The 23,223-nt window shown below is 34.7% G+C and overlaps 2 pseudogenes; both read right to left on the reverse strand.

The window, feature by feature from the left end:
• Window positions 1–5,826: 5,826 nt before the first annotated feature.
• LOC125610366 lies at window positions 5,827–8,843 on the reverse strand (annotated as a pseudogene).
• A 126-nt stretch (window positions 8,844–8,969) lies between these two features.
• LOC107139362 lies at window positions 8,970–21,796 on the reverse strand (annotated as a pseudogene).
• Window positions 21,797–23,223: the final 1,427 nt, after the last annotated feature.

Here is a 23,223-nt window from a genome sequence, read left to right on the forward strand (position 1 = left end):
CTTTTTGAAAAAGTCAAATTTATCATGTTTATCTTTTATATTCCATGCCCTCCTCCTTTTAATGTAATTTCCTTTACCAAGACCACTAAGATTTTTCTCTGAATTTTTTCTAGAACCCTTTTATTGATTTATGTTTTGTAGTTAGGTCTCTGACCTTTTGTGTTAATCTCTATATTGTTTGAAGTATGGGCTGTTTAATTTTTTTTGCAGTTAAAGATCTAATATTAACAGCACCATTTGTTTTACCAAGTGTCCTTTCTTTTCCCCATTGAGTTGCCTTTAACATAATTGTTGAACACCATATATTCATGGACTTATTTTTGAATGCTATTCTGCTGTATTTATCTTTATATCTATCTTGATGCAAATAGGACATTATTTTGATTAATCTATCTATGTAGTAATTTTGACATCAGGAAAGTCAAGGGCTCAAAATTTCTCTTTTTTCCTTTTTGCTATTTATGTAATTTATTTAAATGTATTGATATTGTATCCTTTACCTTAGTAACCTGACTTTTTACTTCTACTACATTATAAAGATTGCTTCAAATGTTTTGAGTATTAAATAGTATCATCTTTAAGTTAAAATATTTTGGTGTGTTCTTTTGTAGTCTCTGTGTGTTTTAATTTCTTTTTCTTTCTTTAACTGGCTCAGGCTTAAGATGGAAAAATTAAATTCTTCACCATTTAGGTCATAGGCTGTAAGTAGCTGCTGTTTGTCAAATTGATAATCTTTTTTCCCTCTTCTTTTGTACTATTGAATTTATGTCATTTCTTCCTCAAAATTTATAGTAGAATTCACTACAGAAGCAATTTGTCAGTATTTTTTCCTCAAAATAACTTCTTGATAATTTACCCCTTTACTTTTTATAAAGTAGTGAATTTTAATATATTTGCAGAATTCTGGAACAATCAACACTACCTAATTTTAGAATATTTTCATCACCCTTCAAAGAAACCCTGTGTGCATTAGCAGGAATTCCCCAATACTGCTCCTATAGTCCTTAACAAACACTAATATATTTGCTCCATAGATTTGCCTATTTTAGAATCCCTGTAAATTGAGCCATACCATCATTAGACTTTTATGTGTCAATTCTTTTAATTACTCTTCAGGTTCCATTTTTATTGTGATATGTATCAGTACATGAACACAATACATGAATTCATGGCCAAATAATATTCAGTTATTTCTATATATTATGTTTTATTTGTCCATTTATCAACTGACAGACATTTTGGGTTGTTTCTATTTTGACCATTGTGAATATTGCTCCTATGATGAATTTGTGGAAACATTTCAAATCTTCTAGATATATATTTAGAATGGAATTATTGAACAATGTGGTAATTTAAAAATTCTTTTTTATTTGTTGATGGAAACCATACAATTATACTTTTTATTTTTATGTTGTGCTTAGGATGGAACTCAGTGCCTCATATGTGTGAAGCAAGCACTCTGCCACTGAGGCACAATCCAAGCCCAATATGATAATTTTTAATGGCTTTTTCTGTTCAACATTTGAGTAACTTCCAAACCCCTTTCCAAAGTAGTGGGGCCATTTTTCCACTCCACCAGTAATGAATAAGGGCTTGAGTTTTTCCACATTCATGTTTACATTTGTTATTCTCTGACTTTTTGGTTTGGATGTAGTTGTAAATGTTATTTCCTTAATGACTATGTTGAGCTTCTTTTTGTGTGCTTTGGATATTTGTTTGCATTCCTTGAGAAACGTCTACTCACATCTTATTGAGTTATTGTCTTTTTGTTTTGACTTTTAAAATTCTTTTTCTAATCTGGTTATAAGTCTCTTATCAGACAAATTATTAAAAATATTATCTGGATTGACATTCCACTTAGTTGATAGTGTTCTTTGAAGCACAGAAGGTTTTTTTTTTTTAAATATAATATCCACTTGACCCATTTTCTTTTGTCATTTGTTTTGTAATATCCAAGAAAACTTTTGTTAACCTGAAGTCATGAAGGTTTATGTCTATATTTGCTTCTACAAATTTTCTAATTGTCTACATGCTCAACATGTCAGTCTGTTACTCATTATGAGTTAACTTTTGTGCAACTTTATTCATTCACAACATGTGTGAACACATAAGTGTTCCAGCACCATTTATTTGATAAGAGCATACTTTCCTCACTAAATTATGACACTTATGTCCAAAATCATTTGTTCACAAAGGTAAGCATTTATTTATGGACTCTCAATTGTAACTCATTATTCTATGAACTATCCTTAGGCCCATACAACATTATCTTAATTACAATTGTTTTAAGAAGGTTTTGAAATTGGGAACTGTGAGCTCTGCATCCTTGCTCATTTTCAGCTCTTCTGATGTGTTAGGCTGGGTTCTCTAGAGGAACAGACACAAAAGGATGTAGGATTATAAATAGGGAATTAATTTGAATGGCTAGCACAACCAGAAGCTGGATAGTCCACAGTGGCCTTCTGCAAGCTGGAGAGCTGAAGAAACCACTAGCTGTGCAGTCCAAGATGCTAAAGAATCAGAACTACATGGATCAACCCCAGTCTGACACCAAAATCTTCTGGAAACTCCCAGAAGAATGACTGGCAAAGTTCTCTTTGAAAGAGTAAAGGATCAGGATTCTGCAGCAGCAATTAAGAACCTGTTCAAGAAGAATCAAATTTTTATCTGGTGCTGCTTCCTTGTTCTTCCAACTTTTATTCCACCCAAGTAACCAGTTTAATGGACAGTGAGCCCACACTTAGGTAGGGTCTCTATTTTAGTTCCCTATCCCACATGCCAATCATTCCTAGATAGCCACATTGACATACCCAGAAGCCTCTTAATCTTTGCATCTCTTAAATCTAATCAAGTTGACAATTCTAATTAGCCATTACATCTGGCTACCTTGCATTTCCATATTGATTTTAGGAATAATCCATTAGTTTCTGTAAAATTACAGCAGGAAAGCTAGGATTTTGAATTTGGATTGGAAATGAATCCATACATCATTTTGGGGAGGACTGCTGTCTAACATTTTTCAAGCCTTTTGTATCCTTTATTTTCTTTGTTCTATATAAGCCTTTTATCATAGAGAAAAAGAATATTAATGTTAAAGTGTAAAAGTCTTCTTGTCTATATTTCTTTGTTAATATGACTTCATCATTTTTTAGCTACATCATCAAGTGAAAAAACACATAGAATTGGTACTTTCTTTTTTTTTTTTTTTTTTTTGAGAGAGAGAGAGAGAGAGAGAGAGAGATTTTTAATATTTATTTTTTGGTTTTTGGTGGACACAACATCTTTATTTTATTTTTATGTGGTGCTAAGGATCGAACCCAGCGCGCCACGCATGCTAGGCAATTCTTTACCGCTTGAACCACATCCCCAGCCCAGTACATTCTTTTAATGAATTGTCCTATGTTGCATTACATATGTTTTTCTTGCTTTGCAAATCTTTATTTTCCTAAATTTTATTTTGATAGTATATGGTCTTATTGTGTATATGACATATTTTTTTTCATGTTTTATATCTAACATATCTATATCCTTACATTCCTAGTAGATTTCTGAGGAAACAATATTGAGTTGTTTTCCTCTTTTTCTTTTTAATTAAATTTGACAACATTTATGTTTTAATTGAAATGTTTAAGACATTTATATTTCTGGTTGAATTTGTCAAATTTGCCTGCCATACTGCTATTTGCTTTCTATATTTTTAATCTCTCCTTTATTCTGTATTTTCTTATTGTCATTCCCATTGCAAAGATCAGTTATTTATTTTGAATGACTCCATTTTAATCTAAATTATTAATTTATTTTAGATATATCTCTTCCTTTTTAAATATAACTTTATTTTATTAATTTATTTTTATGTGATACTGAGGATTGAATCCAAGTCCTTACACATGCGAGGCGAGCACTTTACCACTAAGCAATAACCCCATTCCTCTCTTCATTTTTTAAAAACTGGTTGTTAAATATACATCTCTAGCTTATCACAGTTACATTCTATTTTATCATTTCAACCATGCTGTGAGAATCTTCTAAGAGTATCTTCCCATTTTCCTATATTCCATCCTTTGAACTATTGTTTCCATTTACCCTACTAGTATATTTGATAAAATCCTACCACATAAAATATCATTTACATTTAAAACAATAAACATTTCTACATAGAGAAAAATGTGTTTCATATTTACCTGTTCATCTACAATTCTCTTTATATCTTCGTACACTTTCAATTGTAGTTGCACATATTTGGTCATAATGAACACTGGCCCTAATGGGCTGAAATAAATCTGAATCTGATGTACCAACATGAGACAATTCCCAGTTTTGTCTATTTGAGTTAAAGAAGAATGTGGATGTGGAACTTCACTGTCACTTGTGTTACACTGATATTCTGACAAGTACTTGTCAAATTCCACATATTCTACAATAATGAATACTAACCACTTTGTTTCAAAATGAAGAAGGGAACTTTGTACTGAAATGGGAAAAAGTTTCTAATTCCTTATCTGTGAGTTATGTGAGTAATTGTCTTCTGGAACCTCCCTGACACTTTACCTTTGACAGTTTCTGGAATTTTTTTTCCCAAATTATGCATTTTGGAGAGGTCCTGCCACTTGTATTTTGCTGGTGCTCCTGTAAACCATTTTCAAGTTGCATATATTTGACCATAATGAGCTCCAGACTTTAAAGTGGTGACATCAAGAATGCAAAATTTGTAGTATAAAATAGGCAATTTTCTATGACAAAGGGACAGTTTCCGAGTTCCTTTGGATGAATTAAGTGAAAGTGCTTCTGTGGAACAGCCCTGCCATTTATTTGTATTGCTCTTGTAATCTGTTTTCAAATTGCTCCTAAGCAATCATTATGAGCAATGGACCCAACCCATCAATATGAAGAATGTGAAGATGGTTTTGCAACATGAGAAAATTCCCTAAGCCTCCTTTTTGAATGAAGCTTGAAAATTCCTCTGGAACTTCCCAGCCACCTGAAGTTCACTACTGCTCTTATGTCTAAAATAAAAAATGTGAAATGAAACTGTAGCAATGGGGACAATCCCCAGTGGCACCTTAGAGAATTAAGTTTGATACTGCCTCATAAACTTTTCTGCTAATCTCATTTTACTCCTGCTCCTACAAGCTGATTTCTTATTACATATATTTGGTCATCATGAATATGGACCTTATTGACCCATTTGAAGAATGTGGAACCAGTGCCACAAATGGAGAAAATTCTCTAATACCCTTTTGCGAATTAAGTCTGAAGCTTCCTATGGAATCCCATTGCCACTAGTATAGTGCTATTGTTCCTATCAGCCGTTTTCAAGTTATACATTCAGCAATAATGAACACTGACCCTAATGGGCCAATATGAAGAATATGAAACTGATGCTGTAGTGATGATCAGGTTCCTATGTCCTTCCTGTGAATTAAGTGGGAACCTACCTCTGGAATTACTTTACCACTTGCATTTCACTGCTACACTTACAAGTCATTTTTAAAAATTTATTTATTTATTCTAATTTGTTATACATGACAGCAGAATGCATTCCAACTCATAGTACACTTATACAGCACAAGTTTTCATTTCTTTGGTTGTACACAAAGTAGAGTCACACCATTCATGTCTTCATACATGTACTTGGGGTAGTAAGACATCTTTTTAATTGCACAGCTATGGCCATAATGAACACTGAAACTAATGGTCCAAAATGAAGAATGTCAACACAGTACAACAACCAGTATTAATTCCCAATGGCCTCTTTGTGAATTAACTTTGATACTGCCTATTGACACTCCCAACCAGTACTGCTTTACTCCTGCTCTAGCAAGATGTTTTCATATTGCCCATATTAAGCCATAATGAGCACTGGCCTTAATGGTTCAATATGAAAAACGAGAACCTGGTACAATAAAGAGAGATAACTCTCTAAACACCTTGTAAATGAAGTTTGAAACTTCTTCTGGAGCCTACCTGCCACTTGCATGTTAATACCACTTTTATAAGCAATTTTCAAATTGCACATATTTGGGCATAATGACCATTCATGCTAATGAGCTAATATGAACAATTTGAATATGATTTTTTACTAAGGGACAATTTCTGATGCCCTTTGTGTAAGTTAAGTGAGAACCTACATCTCAAGTGGCCCTTCAACTTGCGTTTCACTGAGGCTCCTAAAAGTTGTTTTCAAATTGAATATATTTAGCCATAAAGAGCTCCAGCCTAATGGTCTGATATGAAGAATGTGCATTTTGTGCTCTAACAGTGGATATTTCCCAGTGCCCTTTATGTAAATTAAGTGAGATCTTTCCTCTATATCTGCCTTCAGACATGAGTTTTGCGGTTGCTCCTTTAAGTATTTTTTAAATTGCATATAATTAGCCAAGAAGAACACTGGCCCTAATGTGCTAATATGAAGAATGTAAACGTGGTACTGCAACAGGAGACAATTCTCTAAGGATACTTTGTGAATTGTGTTTAAGATTTCCTCTGTCACTACCATTGCAGTGGGGCTACTCAAATGCTACAAATTGCACATATAAGGCCATTTTGAAATTACACATATGTGGCCATAATAAACACTGACCCTAATGGACAGAAATGAAGAATATGAACCACATACTGCAATAAGGGTCATTTTTCAATATCCTCTTTGAGAATTAAAATTGATCCTCCATTGGAACCTCCTTGTAATTTAGTATGGTTTCACCTATAAGTATGGTTGCTCCTATAAGCTATTTTCATATTGCACATATTCAGTGTTGTAGTCAATTTTTTCACTTCTGTGACCAAAAGACCTGACGAGAAAAATTTTGCAGGAGGAAAAGTTTATTTGTCTGATAGAGTTTTATAGGTCTCAGTTCATAGATGGCCAAATCCATTGCTGTGCCCAAGGTAAGGCAGAACATCACAGTAGAGTTATCAGGAAGCAGAGAGACTAATCCTGGCTCACCAGCAACAAACACATGTGCTTTCAAATCATTTTCCCGATGACCTACCTCATCCATCCACACCATACCAGTCTGAACTTACAACCCAGTTAATTTCTATCAGGGAATTAATGCACTGATTAAGTTAATTGTGCCATACCCAATAATTTTACCTCTAAACTTTCTTGTATTTTTTCATATTCAGATTTTTAGAGACACCTCATTTCTAAACCATAACATTTGGCCAAAATGAGCACTTGCCATGATGGTTCAAATTGAACAATGTGAATGTGGAGTTACAACAACAAGGGATAATTTCCATTTTAGTCAGCTTTTTCACTGCTATGACTAAAGGGTCTGACCAGAACAATTTTAGGTGAGGAAAGTTTATTTGAGGGATCACGATTTCAGAGATTATAAGCCATAGGCAGCCAGCTCCATTCCTCTGGGCTTCAGAGAAGGCAGGAACAACATGACAGCAGAGTGGAAGAGGAAAGCAGCACACCAGGTGATCAGAAAGCAGAGAGAGAGAAAAACTCCACTCTCCAGATACAAAATATATACTCCATTGCCATGCCCTCAATGAACCGCTTCCTCCAACCACTTCAATTTCCACTCAGTAACCATAACTGCTTTCTTCTGATACTGTTTGGAATTGTTTTGTATGTTCACAAATGACCGATGGCATGCTATATCTTTGAACTTCTACAAAAGGTCTCCCCTCATTTATAACTAGTTTAACATGTTCTACAGACGATGACCTGAGATGGGATGCTGCAAGTCTATTAGCATATTGTGGTTTAATCCATTCTGGCAGTTCAGCAAGGCTGTCCAACTCCCTTTAGTGAAGGCCTGGAGATTTGGCAATTGGCAAAAATGGTGACTGGGAAAATGATATTTGGGACTTGGAACCCTATAACATAAAGTCAGAGTTATATTCAACCAGAGGCTTTGGAGTTGTCATGCTAGTATGGCAGGAATCTTCTGAATTAGCAACAGAAATCATGGATACAGATCTGGAGCTGAAACCGGGCTTTTCACTTTCTGATCTAAGAGACCTATTTAAACTACTGTCTGAAACAAAAGATGAATTCCCTAAAGTAATTACATTTTTTATGTCAACAGACTGTGATCTATTAGTTACAGTATCCTTAGACTGTTTCTCTTTGGTATAAGCATCAACCAGTTCTGAACCCTTTGACCTAGGAAGCTCCTTGTTTTTTGATTCAACTACGGCATGTTTTGCTTTTTCTTTATCTTTCACTTTAACTTCTAAACAATTTTCGATTTCTTAATTGTTCCTTTTCTTTTTGCTTAATTTTTTCCTTATGTTTTTTTGTGCCACTGTTCTATTCCTAGGTCTTTAAGGTTAAGCATTTGTTCAAAACTTGTCTGCATAAAATCATCATTCACTAACCTCTTTTCTTTAGGTGGAATATCTTTTGATGCTAGAGAGGACTTATATTTAGACTTTTCTGTTTCAGATTTTTATTTTGACTATTTAGTTGAATTTTATCTTTGTTTGTCTCATTCTTTGTATCTATCTATCTATATCTCTTTTTTATCTTTTTCTTTTCCATCTGGATTTTCAAAGGTTCATCTTTTGTTTTTTATTTTAAGGGATGAAGTTTTCTCATGTTGTGCTTTACTACTACTGTCTACTCTACTTGACTTTTTCTCTCCCATTAAGTGTTTGGAGTTAGCTGTATTTATACTTTGTCTCTGGACTTTTCCTTTTTATCTACTTCCCTGTCTTTGTCTTTACTTCTGTCTTTTTCTGATTTAGTATACTCACTGTTATCTGATTGTTTATAACTTTTCTCCAAGTGTTTTTCTTTGTTTTTTGCTAAATGCCTCTTTTTCAGTTTTTTCTTTGTCATGTTTTCTATCCAACTATTTTCTACTTTCCTCTATGTCTGAGGTTTTTTTGTTTGTGTTTTTGAAGGAGGGAGGGAGGGAGGGAGGGAGAGAGAGAGAGAGAGAGAGAGAGAGAGAGAGAGAGAGAATTTTTTTTTGTAGATGGACACAACACAATGCCTTTATTTTTATGTGGTGCTGAGACTTGAACCCGGGTACCACCCATGCTAGGCGAGCATGCTCTACCTCTGAGCCAAAATCGCAGACCCTGTCATGAGTGTTTTTTTAGTAGTACTATTTTTAATATTCTCACCTTCTTTATGGCATTTTTCTGTGTGATGTGATTATAGTTTGTCCCTTTCTTTTATTCTCTCAACACAGTCACTAAAATCTAATTTGTCCTTTTCTGACTTTTGCTCATATTTTATCTTTTCTTTTTCAAATATTTTTCTGTCTTTTCAAAATCTTTCTCTTTAGTTGGAAATCCTTTCTCAGATTTTTTTCTTACTTTCTTTCATGTGCTTTTCTTGTTTATCAATGTCCATTTCATTTTCTATGTTAGTCCTACACATCCCTCATTTACACTTAAACGTGAAGAGCTGAATTGTTTCTTTATCTGTAGGTACATTTTCTCTTTCTTCTTTTATATCTTTTATCTTGTCTTCCTTGAAAGAGTTTCACTTTTCTTCTTTAATCTTTTCCCTTTCTTCTTTAAAGTTCCTCTGTTTTGAGGTATGCTTTTCCTTTGTTGGTTTATCATCTTTTATGTTTTTTCCAATTTTGATTTTTTTCTAATGTTAAGAACTCATGCTCCATATTTAAAAACAGATCTTCAGTGTCATCTCTTTAAAAAATTCTCTTTCCAAAATTCTCTATCAAATTCTACACTCCTCTGCAGTTCCTTAGTGCCATTGTTATTTTTTTGTTTTCCCTTTTCACCTTCAATTTCTTTTCTGTGCTTTTTTCCCCATCTTTGTTTAAATTTATGTTTTTTTCCCTAGTGTTTTGCCCTCTTTATTCATTTTTTTCAGTGTGCAATCAGAATTTTCAAATGTTCGACTATGATATTTATCCTTCATTTTGGTATTTAATTTTTCACCAAATTCTAAGTAAAAATCTTTCTGATGTTTGCTTTTTTCCTTATGCTTCTAAGATTTTACACAGGAACTCTCAGGCAAGAATTCAGATTCTGTATTTTCATACCAAACAAGATCAGACTATAATGACAATTCAGAGCTTCCTGGAGATAAACATGTTTTAGCATGTTCTTGTTTCAGTGGTGTTGACTGTTTTTCACTCAATCCACAAGAATGTATGGGAGATTTACCAGTGGAAATATAAAATAAATGTAATGAAGTATCATCTTTTGGACTAAAAGATTTCCTGAAATCCCCCTCTTCTCTGGTCTTTTCTTAAAAGTCTAGTGCAGTAGTAACTGTCAATTTTGTTACTGTGGAATTTATGTTTTCCTCTTTTTCTTCATTTAGCTCTTGGTTTTCTTATTTTTGTTCTGGTTTTTAAATTTTCTTTTGACTTTGCCTTTCTGCTTATATTCATATTCCTTTTTGGTTTGTATATCAGAATTTGATGTTTCAGGAATAGAACATGCAGTAAAAACCTTTTTGTTCTGAAAAACTTCATCAGTACTTTCAGTACTAAATACAACCCTAGATGACTTTTTTTTACTTTTAAGTGGTTAAAATAGATTGTTTTGTAAATAAATTACTCTGAAATAAAATTGTTTTGCAAATAAACTAATCCTTTCTGCTTCAGATTCATTTTCTTTTTGTTGCTCTTTCCTAAGAATCTGCCTGTCATCAATACTTTTATCTAATTTCTTCATCATCATCATCTTTTAACTCATACTGATCTAGGGCAGATGGAAGATGTGCTTTATTGGGAAGAATCTGTTTACTTTCACAGAGGAGAGAGTCCTCTTCTGTTTCAGAGTCAATAAGATCATCAACACTAGATGGATTGACAGATTGAGCCTCTTCAGAATCTAGAATAAGAAAAGTAAAGTCTTGTTGGTCAAAATACAATTATGAGAAAAATAAGACAGAGGGAGAAACATAGCTTATATAGTAAATATTTTAAATAACTCAGACAACACCCTTTCAGATTTACATGTACATCATGCAATAAAAGTATGCAAGAACTCTGGTACAGTATTGTAGAACTATTTATAGAGAATGTCCTTTATGATGTTTTCCTTTTGACCTTTCTACAAGTATACGTTAAATTCAAAATATATAAAAAATGCATAAAAACCAGAGGACTCTGTACTCAGGGCAATTGTTAACTACCAAAATGATAAAAATAAAAATCTGCACATATATTTTCTGGAGAAAGAACAATTAACTTACATAAATCTTTTGAATATGAAAAGAGTAAGAACTATCAAAGGGTTTAAGTAAGTAAACAAGATAAATTATTTTGTGTGTGTCAAAGCACTTGTCAGTAAAAATGTAAATGATCACATGATTCTTATGAAGAACAATATTTTATAAGTAAAGGTTAAGTTTCCTCCCAGTGCTGGTGATTGAACCCAGGGCCTTGTGCATGCAAGGTAAGCTCTACCACTGAAATACACATGCAGCCATAGGAAAATGGATTTAACCATACCAAAAACATGATTCTTGGGGAAAACAAACTGTGAAAAACTAAAAGAAATAATCTCCAGTTACATAATCAAGATTGTAACTGATAAATTAGATAGTTATATCATTTGAAAAGAGGTACTCTGTTCCTTAATTTGTTATCTACAATTTTGACAGTTACTAATAAACATTTTAGTTCAATAGGATAAATAATGGGCTAAATTATTATGTATCTTTAATTATTTGAAAGCTTAATTTTATTAAATTACATCTAGCCTATTGTATAAATATAGCCAAAGCCTTGCTAGATTCTTTTTTATTATAATTTCTTTAACAAAAAAGAATGATTATCTTCCCGGGTTGGCATCTTTTCTTACCTCAAATGTATTCATGGATTGTAACTGAAAAGAGAACTTAGGACTCTAAGGAAAAAGAAAACGGAGACCTCTGACAGGGGGAAGTTCCTTAAACTCATCAAAGTAATAATTAAACACTTAATTTACTGATATCATGTGTATGTGTTCTGGGAATAGAACTGAGGGCCTCACACATGCCACTGAGCTGTATCTCTAGCTCCTGGCTTAATAGTTAACAATACAAAAATTACACCTTGTAATTTTCTCTTCAAAGGAAAATTCAAATTCTAGAAACATTTTTGAGTGTCCATAAGGTACCAGGCACTGTATTAGGATCTCTGTGAGATCACAATCTTTCTTTTGAGGACATAGTAACATTCCCACACATACCATTATAATGTGTCATTCAATGATGTATTTACTCTATATGTACTCATCTATATGGTAACAAAAAATTGGAATTGGAACTCTGCATACATTTAAAATGCTATTTTTAGTCATCAATTGGTGCAATCATTCTGAAAAGCAGTTTGGAGATTCCTCAGAAAACTTTGAATGGAACCACCATGTGACCAAGTTGGAAATGGAGACCATCATGCTAAGCGAATTAAACCAATTGCAAAAAACCAAAGGCCAAATTTTCTCTGATATGTAGATGCTAATACACAACAAGGAGGGCAAGTTTAGGGAAGAATAAGAAGTACTTTGGATTAGACAAAGGGGAACAAAGGGAAGGGAGGGAGAATAGGAATATGAAAGACAGAAGCATGAATCAGACATTGCTTTCCTGTGTTCATATCTGAATACATAACCAGTGTAACTCTAAATTATGTATAACCATAAGAATGGGATGTTTTACTCCAAGTATGTATGATATGTCAAAATACATTTCACTGTCATGTATAAAAAAATTAAAAATGCTACTTGCAGTCATTAAAATTGCAATATGCATTATGAAGTCATAGAACTTTGTCCAACTAATTTGAACATCTATTTAGGGGCTATATTTATGTTGGTCCTTGAGAAAATGAATCAAAGAATACATACGTGAACATCTTATTTATAATCTGATCTTGAGAACATTCCTCCCCTTGCAATTTTCAATATTTAGTTTTTCATGGTTTCTATTCACCTTATTTCTCAGTAGATTATTAGCTTTCCTGGAAATTGGGTTCCCTTTTTATTGTTCCATAAAACACAATGTACAATGCTCTACATTAGACTCAGTCTTGGGTAAGTATTTATCAAGCTCCACTAGGCTGAGCGCTAGGTGCTAAGGGAAGGTAAAATGAAAAGATCACAGTCCCTGCCTCAAGAAGCACTGTACTTTTAAGTGAAATAGCACAATAATTGTTAAAATGGCAGTAGATACTATGCCCACAGGGTGCTCTCAAGAATGAGCAGCTCAGGAGGAATGGAGAACGAATGAAGTTTTCTCAGAAGTAGTACTGAAATATGCACAGGAATTTCAGGAAATATTTAAAGGCATGAAAATAACCATGATGTAAACAAGCAGCTGAAATCACAGTAGGTACCATTCCCCTCTTTCAATAGATTGTGGACACTTTGACCCTGTATTTTCTTTGCTATATTAATAGCTGCATATTACACTTAATAACAATTTAAACTAATTTCTCTATTGAGGCTATATTTAGGTTGCTACCCATGACTTGATATAACAGATATTCAACAATGGAAAAGAATTTTAGGGTGTACTGTTATTTGGAAATAGTAGAATATCAATATTTGCAGGTATGTAAGAAAAAAGGAACAAGAGAAACATATTGAAATAGTATCCGCAGGAAACTACTTGGAAGGATTGTGACTTTTCTTTTCTTCTTTAGGATATTCTACATTTTCCACATTCCTAGCACAATAGATGTATTACTATTATCATTAGGAAAAAAATATTTTTGAAAAGTTCACGGTTATAAAATGTTCCCATTAACTTTTTAAATTATTGTTATGGCTTATTTTTCCATGTATGTGTTGTTCTTTTTGTGTAATGTCACTTTGTAATTTCCTCAGCTCTTTTCGTCTGACCTTTTTATACCTATACGTATCAAAACAGCTCAATTATACAGTACATATGTTACAATACTTCATTGAAAATATCATAGTGTTTGAATTTTTGAATATATGCATTAAACTTTAAACAGAAATTCTCTTAAGGGAGTTACTCATACATGTATACACTGAGAGATACATAGTTTGTCTTTTATGTTCTTGATTCATCAATTGAATGTATGTTCTTCAGTGTAAATATCCTGACTCCCTCCTCCTAATGGTTCTTTTAAAAAAAGATATGTCCTGTTTTAAAGAAAAACTATAAGGTCTAAAATTAACAAGTTAGCAATTTCCCTGGGTGAACGAACTCGATCTCACCTGGAGTACCAAGTCACATGCTTACCAGCCACACTCTGACAGTTCCTCTGCACCATCTGTGTTGATCTTATACTGCTTGCAGAGGCAGAATCTGATCACCAGCCTCTGAACCTCAGCAAAGACCATCACCTCCATGATGCCCTTTCACTTGTGGAATAGGCTGAAATCCTTTTCCTTCCTTGAATATTCCTCAATTTTTAAAATCTACTTTAATCACTGAGAAATATAGATGAACTCAGGTTCTGGATTCTAGTGGAACAGTAGTTTTCCAAACAAACAAACAAACAAACAAACAAAAAACATTTGTCCTGCTCTTCTTAATAGATGGCTGCTTAAGTGAGAAAATCATCTGTCTCCAAACCCTCAGATTCCTATACTCTAAAATGGTCATGCTCATTATTATACTAAGCTACCATTCGGTCACACTTTTAAAAGTCTTTAACACCTGTTTAATCACTATATACGAACTTGTACTTAAAAGAGCTTATAAAGTTACTTCTAACAAGAGGCTGGAGATATAGCTAGGTGGTAGAATGCTTGCCTAGCAGAGGTGAGGCCCTAAGTTAGCTTTATTTGCAAAAATAAATAAAGTAACAAAAAAGAACCTTTAAAAATTTTTAATGTATATCATATATCAATTTACTCTCAACAATCCAATAATCATATTTGGGAAACTAGGAAAGATAGTGATAAATAATCAACTGTTATAATGTTTCATTAAAATTTTATTAAATAATTTATTTCCTATGAAAAATAATAATTAAGCTCCATTTATTACTTAGCAAATATACTTAAGTATATTTGAAAGTTGCTCTTTTATAACTTATGACAATTTTAGATATCTGTGAGTAAGACTGATGTCATTTAATGAATGGTTAATGTTATAGGAGATCCCAATTGTTCTTAGGCTTGACTGAATCTACCATGAATTTTCATAATTTATTGCATATCAAAATCCAAATGTGACCAATTTGGGGAGATCACAATATACATAGTAAATCTATCCCCTTGAAATCTCTCTAAAATAACATGAAGAGAGGTTTTGATAGACTTTTGAAACCATCTGCATTGTACATTACACATTTATAGGAAATTAATTTTTCTATTAACATTCACATACATTTCAGGAGGGTGTGATTTTGACACAAAACTAAATATACCATGATGATAAAAGTACAGTTAAGTCCAAGTCTCTACCTCCCATCTTTTCCTCTGACATTCAGCCAACCAACTGTCTGGACTCCTTTCAATTACCTCAAATTCAAGATTAAAAACATTAACGCATTCTTTCCTTCCACAACTACTTCCACTTGCTGCTTAAGCCAATCTTCCCTACCTGAGAAATACAAACAAGAAAGTTACTCAAATTAAACAATCCCAGAGGAAGTTTTTTTATTTATTAAAATATTATTTTATTTTTTTATTTTTTCCAGAGTCATTTTCTTTTTTTTTCTTTCTTTTTTTTTATTAGCTACACATGGCATTACAATGATCTTGGCAATTCATACATTTGAATCAATTGGGGTGTAATTTCTCATTTTTCTGATTGTACAGATTGCAGAATCACACTGGTCATGGATTTTCTATCTCTTATTGGACCCAGAACAATTGAGTCTGTTGTCTCTATACTGAGACCTCTGAAACCTTGACCAGAGTCATTTTCAACTGTCTCATTTCCTCAACTTCCAAATTCAACCATTCAGTTTCAATCTCTGGAATATCTCTGAAATCCATGTTTTCTTTATTCCTACTGCCTCTGTTGCAGCTCACGTTTTCACCAGTTCTTGCCTAGGTAAATAGTTGCCTTAAAACACAATGTGGCCAGCACTACAGACCATATTACATCTTGTCTTATTTGAGCCGCAAGTTAGTATAAATCTTCCCAAGATCTAGACTATCACCTTTACTACTACTAAGTAGTAACTAAGAGCCCTGAGATGAGAGAAGAAATCAGCAATGCATCAGCCATACAGTAAATGATGGCTGAAAAGTATATAAAATTACGTAATGAATAAATTTATATTTGATGTTTTTATGTTGTTCTGTATTCCAAACAAACAATATCTAATCTTTACAATAGCTATTATAATTCCATTTTAAGAGACAAGCAACAGAACCATTAAGGTTCAAGCTCACCTATTGTAGGATGTAACCCAGGGTATATGACTTCATAGTATGTTCTACATTGCCCTCCATGTTTCATTACTTCTTGCTATACTAGGATAGTATTTCATCTTCCTCAAATTTCAATGCATATATATGGATTCTCAATCAGTTGCTTCTCATTATTTTCCATCTGCTTAATCATGATCAGGGAGAAGCCAGTTTAAAGATTTTATACTTAAGAAGGGTTCAATCCCCAGTACAAAACAAAACAACAACAACAAAAAAGAGAATCAAGGGCTGGGGTTGTGCCTCATTGGTAGAGTGCTTACCAAGCATGTGTGAGACACTGAGTTCGATTCTCAGCACTACATATAAATAAATAAAATAAAGTCCACTGACAAATTTTTAAATTTTTTAAAAAAATACAGAATCAAGAAATCATCTGGGGGATAAATTAAGTGGAATGTGATAGATATCATTATCCAAAGTACATGTATGAAGACACAAATTGGTGTCAAGATACTTTATATACAATCAGAGATATGAAAAAATTGTGCTGTATATGTGTAATAAGAATTGTACTGCATTCCTCTGTCGTTTATTTTTTTAAAAATGACAAAATAAAAATAAAAAATTAGGATGAGATAAAAATATCAAATACAAATTCATTCACTATGTAGTTCTGTGTTGTTTTCAGGTCACAACTACAACATTCATTCTAAACTCATTATTCTAAACTCAGCAATTAGAAGAGATGGCCAACATCTCACATGTGTCATGACTTCCTATGGGAGTACAGTTACATTTGATTAGCTTCATAAGCTACCTTCAGCTTCCACACAACCTCCCCTTTCATAAATTATACACTGAAATGCCTATTTTCCTTAATTGAGCTTTTGATTTTATACATCAATTGAAGTTTTGTAGTCAGCCACAAGTTTATTTTATACAATAGCACCATTTTTATGTAGCAGTGTTTATAATTATTTGTATGTATATGTATGTGTGTGTATATATATATATATATATATATATATTATGAAAATGAAATAAAATGCTTATTCTAGTAGCAATTAAGATAAAGGGGAAAACTGATAAAAGTGTTTAATGTGAAAGAAAGGAACATTGGAGAACCTACATGAAATACTGTATCTATGCATCTGTCTACACAAACAGGTAGGTATAATAGTGCATGAGAAAGTACGCTGTACAGAAAACATCAACATTTATAAAAGTGATAAAAAGTGAGGTTTGAAAAGTATGGGCAAAATTAACATGTAAACGATTTTGAGAATTCATATAAGATATTTCTGTCAAAATTATGTGCTGAAAATCTGTGAAAAGAAATCCAATGTTTACCTCAGTTCTTGACAAAAATTACAATTGATCAGAATAAGGAAAATTAACATTATGATATCCTATTCAATTGTCATTGAAATCTTGCAAAATCACCACAGGAAAGTCTTTTCTTCTCAACACTAAAGTCACCATATGCAAACAGAAAATTTGAATTTGAAAAAAGCAAATACTTTAAAACACATAACTCTTTAAATCACACTATGAAGATGCAATGAATAAAATCTGGACACTGGCAACATTTGCAGACATGATTAGGTTGTTTCAACTAAAATTGCATGAACATAAAAAGGAAGGATGTATGGATACTCACTAATGTGCATGTATTAATATATCACAGTGAACTTCACCTTTATGTACATCTATAAAGCACCCATTAAAAATAAATAAATGGGGGCTGGGGATGTGGCTCAAGCGGTAGCGCGCTCGCCTGGCATGCTTGCCGGGTTCGATCCTCAGCACCACGTACAAACAATGATGTTGTGTCTGCTAATAACTAAAAAATAAATATTAAAAAATTCTCTCTCTCTCTGTCTCTCTCTCTTTAAAAAAAAAAATAAGTGATTGGAAGGAAGACAATACAAGAGAAGACAGAGATTAGGGGGAGGAAGGAAGGGGAAAGAAGGTGGAGCTTAAGGGACTGAAAAGGAGTAAATTAAATCCATGCATTTATGATGTCAAAATAAGCCCAATTATTATGTACAACTACAAGAAACTAATAAAAGCATAATTGCTTATCAGTCTTTTGGCTAAGATCAGGTATAAAAGCATTAAAAAAAAGACTCGAGACACATCAATTTCAATGTAAAGGATTCCTTTGGATTCTGATTTTGAAAAAAAAATTAAAAATATGTAATTGCCTTTATTAACTTGCCAAATAGTGGTATATTTAAGTAGGTAATTAGGGAGATTTCAACATAAAGGTTGTCCTGGATTCTGTAAGTTCAGTCAACCTTGGATCATTCAAATTAATTTTTACTTTTAGCAACCATTGCCACTAATTTCCATTAAAAGTGTACTGTAAACTTTGGTTCAAAGCAGAATCAGGCTATTCTATCTTGCGACTAAAATTCTGTGATGATGTGACTAGTGAGGGTTCTGATTTGTCCATTCCTATATCATCTTCCTTTCACCATGGTATTCACACGATCAAATAAATGACTATCCAGAATGAAAATTGTCCAGATTATTCAGATATAAACATGTAGCAGAATGTATGAATAGATAAATAAAATTTAACATAAAAATTCCAAAAACATTCAATGAGAAATGACTTGACACATAGGCTTTCAAGAGCTGGCATCTGTTAGCTGTTATTTGCAAACATGGTGGGACTTAAGCAATGGAAAGAACAGCAAAATTTATCCAAATTCTCTTTCTTGTCCTCACAGAATAATTTCTGGACTGATATGGTGATACTGTTTTTCTTCTATATTTCAATGAAATATATTTTCTGGGTTTCTAAACATAGAATCTACTTGGTTTGAAATCAAGTGGTTGGCTTTTATCTTAAGCATGCTGTAGATTCAATATTTCATTGAAGAAGGTTTTGATTAACTTGATCTGTGTCATTCTGTAAATGGGAACAGCACCTAATGTTTTTTACTTGCTCTGCTTTTAGGACCTATGCTCAAGGTGGATTTATTTTTTAAAGAGTTTAATTAATTTACTTTGGTACTGGGGATTGAACCCAGAGGCTCATTATGTATGAAAATGTATTCGCTCATCATGGATTTTATATTAATTGATAGTAGTGTCTATGGCAAAATACAAACCAAGAAATACACTAATTCATTTCATTTTTGAGTACCCTTGGGTACAGAAAGTGTTACATTTGTATACAAAATAAAGAGACTAGTCATGTACACTTCATACTGTGTGATTAAATCAAGTAAATGTACAATTACTAAACCATACTTCAGTTATATGCTTGCATCAAAATCATCTGACTCTGAAGTTCCCATACAGAGTAACAAACAGCCTGGAACAGTAGAAAAACACACAGGTTCTCGCATCAGCCTTAGGTTCAAATGTTTTCTCTGCTACTTAACAGATCAGTAATCTATTATTAGGGATTAATATTTGCAGAGTTGTCATGAGGATTAAATGAACTAATTTATGTGAAGTGCTTGGGACATACCTGGCACATACCATGTGCCAAATCTAATCCCATAACTTTTCATATTTGTTTGAGTTTGAACAATCTACTAAAGGGGTAGAGAGTAAATAAAGAGAGAAATAAAGGAGTAGGGTGTAATAAAAATGTAAGACTTTCATTTGCCAACTACAGTATTTGTTGCGCCCCCTTGCCCGCAAGGAAGACGCAACACTCAGGAATCTTCTTTCAGTAGTTTATTTCAGGCCCTTGATAGTTCTTCTTCTCTTCCCCGGATGCCCCTCCCAGCCTTAATAAAGCATCTCAAGCCCCAATGCAAAGCTGCCACGTGGAACTTTCTCATAGGGTGATGAAAAGTCATGCGCCAACTCTCCCAAATAAGGAGTTGTTTGTCACAGACCACAGCGGAGCCAGCGCCATCTTGTAATGGCGACCATAATTTGCATAAACGGCAGAAGCGGCTCACCACAGTTCCCCCTTTCTGTTTTCTTAAAACAATACAGGCGAGAGTAGAGGTCCTATCCCACTGTGCAGAAGTGGCTGCATAGTATGGCTCAGTCTTAAGGAGGGCCCTTCCCCAGATCCGAAACCATATCAGCCGACGCCTTTTTTCGTGGGGCGGGGAGTGGACGCGTCTAACCCGCATGCAATAGGACATGCTCTCCTTGAGGTCCACGTCAAGGATCACTCAAGTGCAGTGCTTTGCCTCGCATCCTGTATCGTGGCGATGGTGGACGAAGGGGGATAACTGAGGCTGAACTGTGGCTGTTTATAACGACAAACAAGTTGACAGCACCCTGAAAGAAAGGCACGGACTTTAAGACGATAGAAAAGCACTAGTGTGGAAACCCATCTGCGTGCAATGGCAGTAAGACCGGCAGAGTGCAAGGGCTTTCCAACACTAAGAGAATAGCAAGGAAGGTCATGTCGATCCCAGTGCAATGTTATAATAACTTGGGGTGCAACGACCATGACAAAGGTTTACTGTTTAAGATGCGCAAGCCAGACTTGAGGCGAGTTGCCATTTTCTAAAGCTGCAAGAGCTTGTATGATCATAGCCTTATCATGAGCACTACGGGCCTTAAGGCGACAGAGAAACCACAAACAGAGGAACATACCGAAGCAACACATTGCACCAAAAATGCCTACCCCCACCCACTCTTTGAAGAAGGAAAAAGCAGAAGATATCCAATCGGTGAATTGACCCAAAGTCACGGGATCGACACGGGTACTGTTCAAGACAGCTATCTGGGTTAGTTGAGACTGGATCATGTCTTCCGCTGCCATGGACCAATTTCCGGCCAAATATTCGCCAATGATGCGGGAGGCATTCCTGGAATCATTAAATCTGACAGAGGTTATGCATAAATGTGCACGTTGGTCAACACAACCCAAAAGCACCAAGTCAGCCAATTCTTCTACCTGAGCTTGGAGTAAATCTATTCTTTGGTTGGCAGCTAAAATCCCTGACAAAATATGTTGATTAATTGTATTTTGGGATTCAAGTATGGTGGAAGTTTGTTGAACAACTTGATTAATGGTGGCAGCAGTTTGTACTTGACTGGCCATGGCCACTCCGGCCGTAACCGCTGCAGCAGCAGACACTGCCACAGCTGTCACTATAGCTGCCGTAATTCCAAAATCCCTGCGGACTCTAAGTAGTTCAACAATGGGGAATTTATCTGGGTCCGCAGTGACTGGGATTGGGACAAAAGTTGGAATTTTCATAACCACTGCCGTAGTCCAGAAGCCATTCCAACACTCAGACAAATAGCAGGTAATATTAGAACTATTAAGCATCCCCTGTGATGTATCATTAGCCAAAGTGGTTATATTTAACTCAGATGTACCTGTCGGGACCCCCCCTGCCAGGAGCCCCGGAACCCACATCGGCTCCGTCCGGTCCCGGCCCCCGGCGGCGCTCCGCCCTCTCCGCAGCGTGAGCTCGCTCCGCAGCAGTGTAGGCGGGTCCCTTAGCTGCGATCGCAGCGACGCCGGCGGCTGTTCGCGTTTTGGCTCGCGGGCGCTGGGACTGCGGCGCAGAGCGCTGTCTGCCGCCGCTACTGCCGCGGCCCCGGCAGCTTCTCTCAAAAACATCTGCAAAGTGCTCTGCTTTACTTTAAGTCCTTTTGAACGTAGCAACCCATCTAGGGCCAACAAAATTGGGCTTGAAGAAGTAACACCCATAATGTTTTTAGAGCTATAAAGAAAGTGAAAGTACAAAAGTCCTGCTCTCTCCTTATTTACAGGGGAGCGTCCTTTTTTCCTCTCTCTCTGTATTTACAGAGAGAGCGCCCCGCTTTGGTCGCGGATCCCACTTACTTGGGACTAAACCCGCTTTGGTCGTGGATCCCACTTACCTGGGACTACGGTGCACCCCCCCGACTGCTGAAAGTTCTGGTTCCCGGGTTTCGGCACCACTTGTTGCGCCCCCTTGCCCGCAAGGAAGACGCAACACTCAGGAATCTTCTTTCAGTAGTTTATTTCAGGCCCTTGATAGTTCTTCTTCTCTTCCCCGGATGCCCCTCCCAGCCTTAATAAAGCATCTCAAGCCCCAATGCAAAGCTGCCACGTGGAGCTTTCTCATAGGGTGATGAAAAGTCATGCGCCAACTCTCCCAAATAAGGAGTTGTTTGTCACAGACCACAGCGGAGCCAGCGCCATCTTGTAATGGCGACCATAATTTGCATAAACGGCAGAAGCGGCTCACCACAAGTATTGGCAAATTATATTAACTCCCTGCCTAGGAAAAAATGTCTATTAAAAAATTATGTAACATACACTTCTGCTAAACATAATGAAGTATATGACAATTTAAAAAACCCTAAATCTAATCCCATAACTTTTCATATTTGTTTAACTTTGAACTATGTCCTCGAGCTGACTCCAGGCACTTTTATATTTTAAATATGAAGTATTAGTCACACAACCACTTGTGTAAAATATATTTTAGTATTCCTTGAAGAGGAGAGAGTAGAAAAATTAATGAAAAGAGAGTAATAAAGGGATAGATGGTAATAAAAATGTAAGACTTTCACTTGCCAACTATAATTTAATGCTAGTATGTAATGATTTTACAAATATTTTTATAACTAAATCAAAACTTTTATTGAAAATTAGCCTCGGTAAAATGAACACTGTATTTATACAAGTTCTATTAATTGTCTCACTTACCTGTCCATCTTACATGCTCATAATGCTTCTATTTAACAAGTTAATACTCTTAATAAATTTATCCAAGACCATAAAGCTACTAAGTAACAAAGCAAGCTCTCCAAAGCCAAGTTTCTCTGATATTGGTACTCACAACCATCATCCTGCATGATTAACTGTACAAATGTCCACTAAAATGAGATTTCCATAAGCATTCAAACATCTTCTGTCTTTATTTCATAATATAGCATACTTACTATAATCAATTTACATGTAAAGTGCTTTGGGGAATAGTCCTACAAATTAAACATACCCATCTGAGGTTGAATTTCAAATATGAACTTGGTATTTGTTTATCATTATCTTGATTT

Source organism: Marmota marmota, unplaced genomic scaffold (assembly GCF_001458135.2).
Source record: "Marmota marmota marmota unplaced genomic scaffold, marMar, whole genome shotgun sequence".
Classification (NCBI taxonomy): domain Eukaryota; kingdom Metazoa; phylum Chordata; class Mammalia; order Rodentia; family Sciuridae; genus Marmota; species Marmota marmota.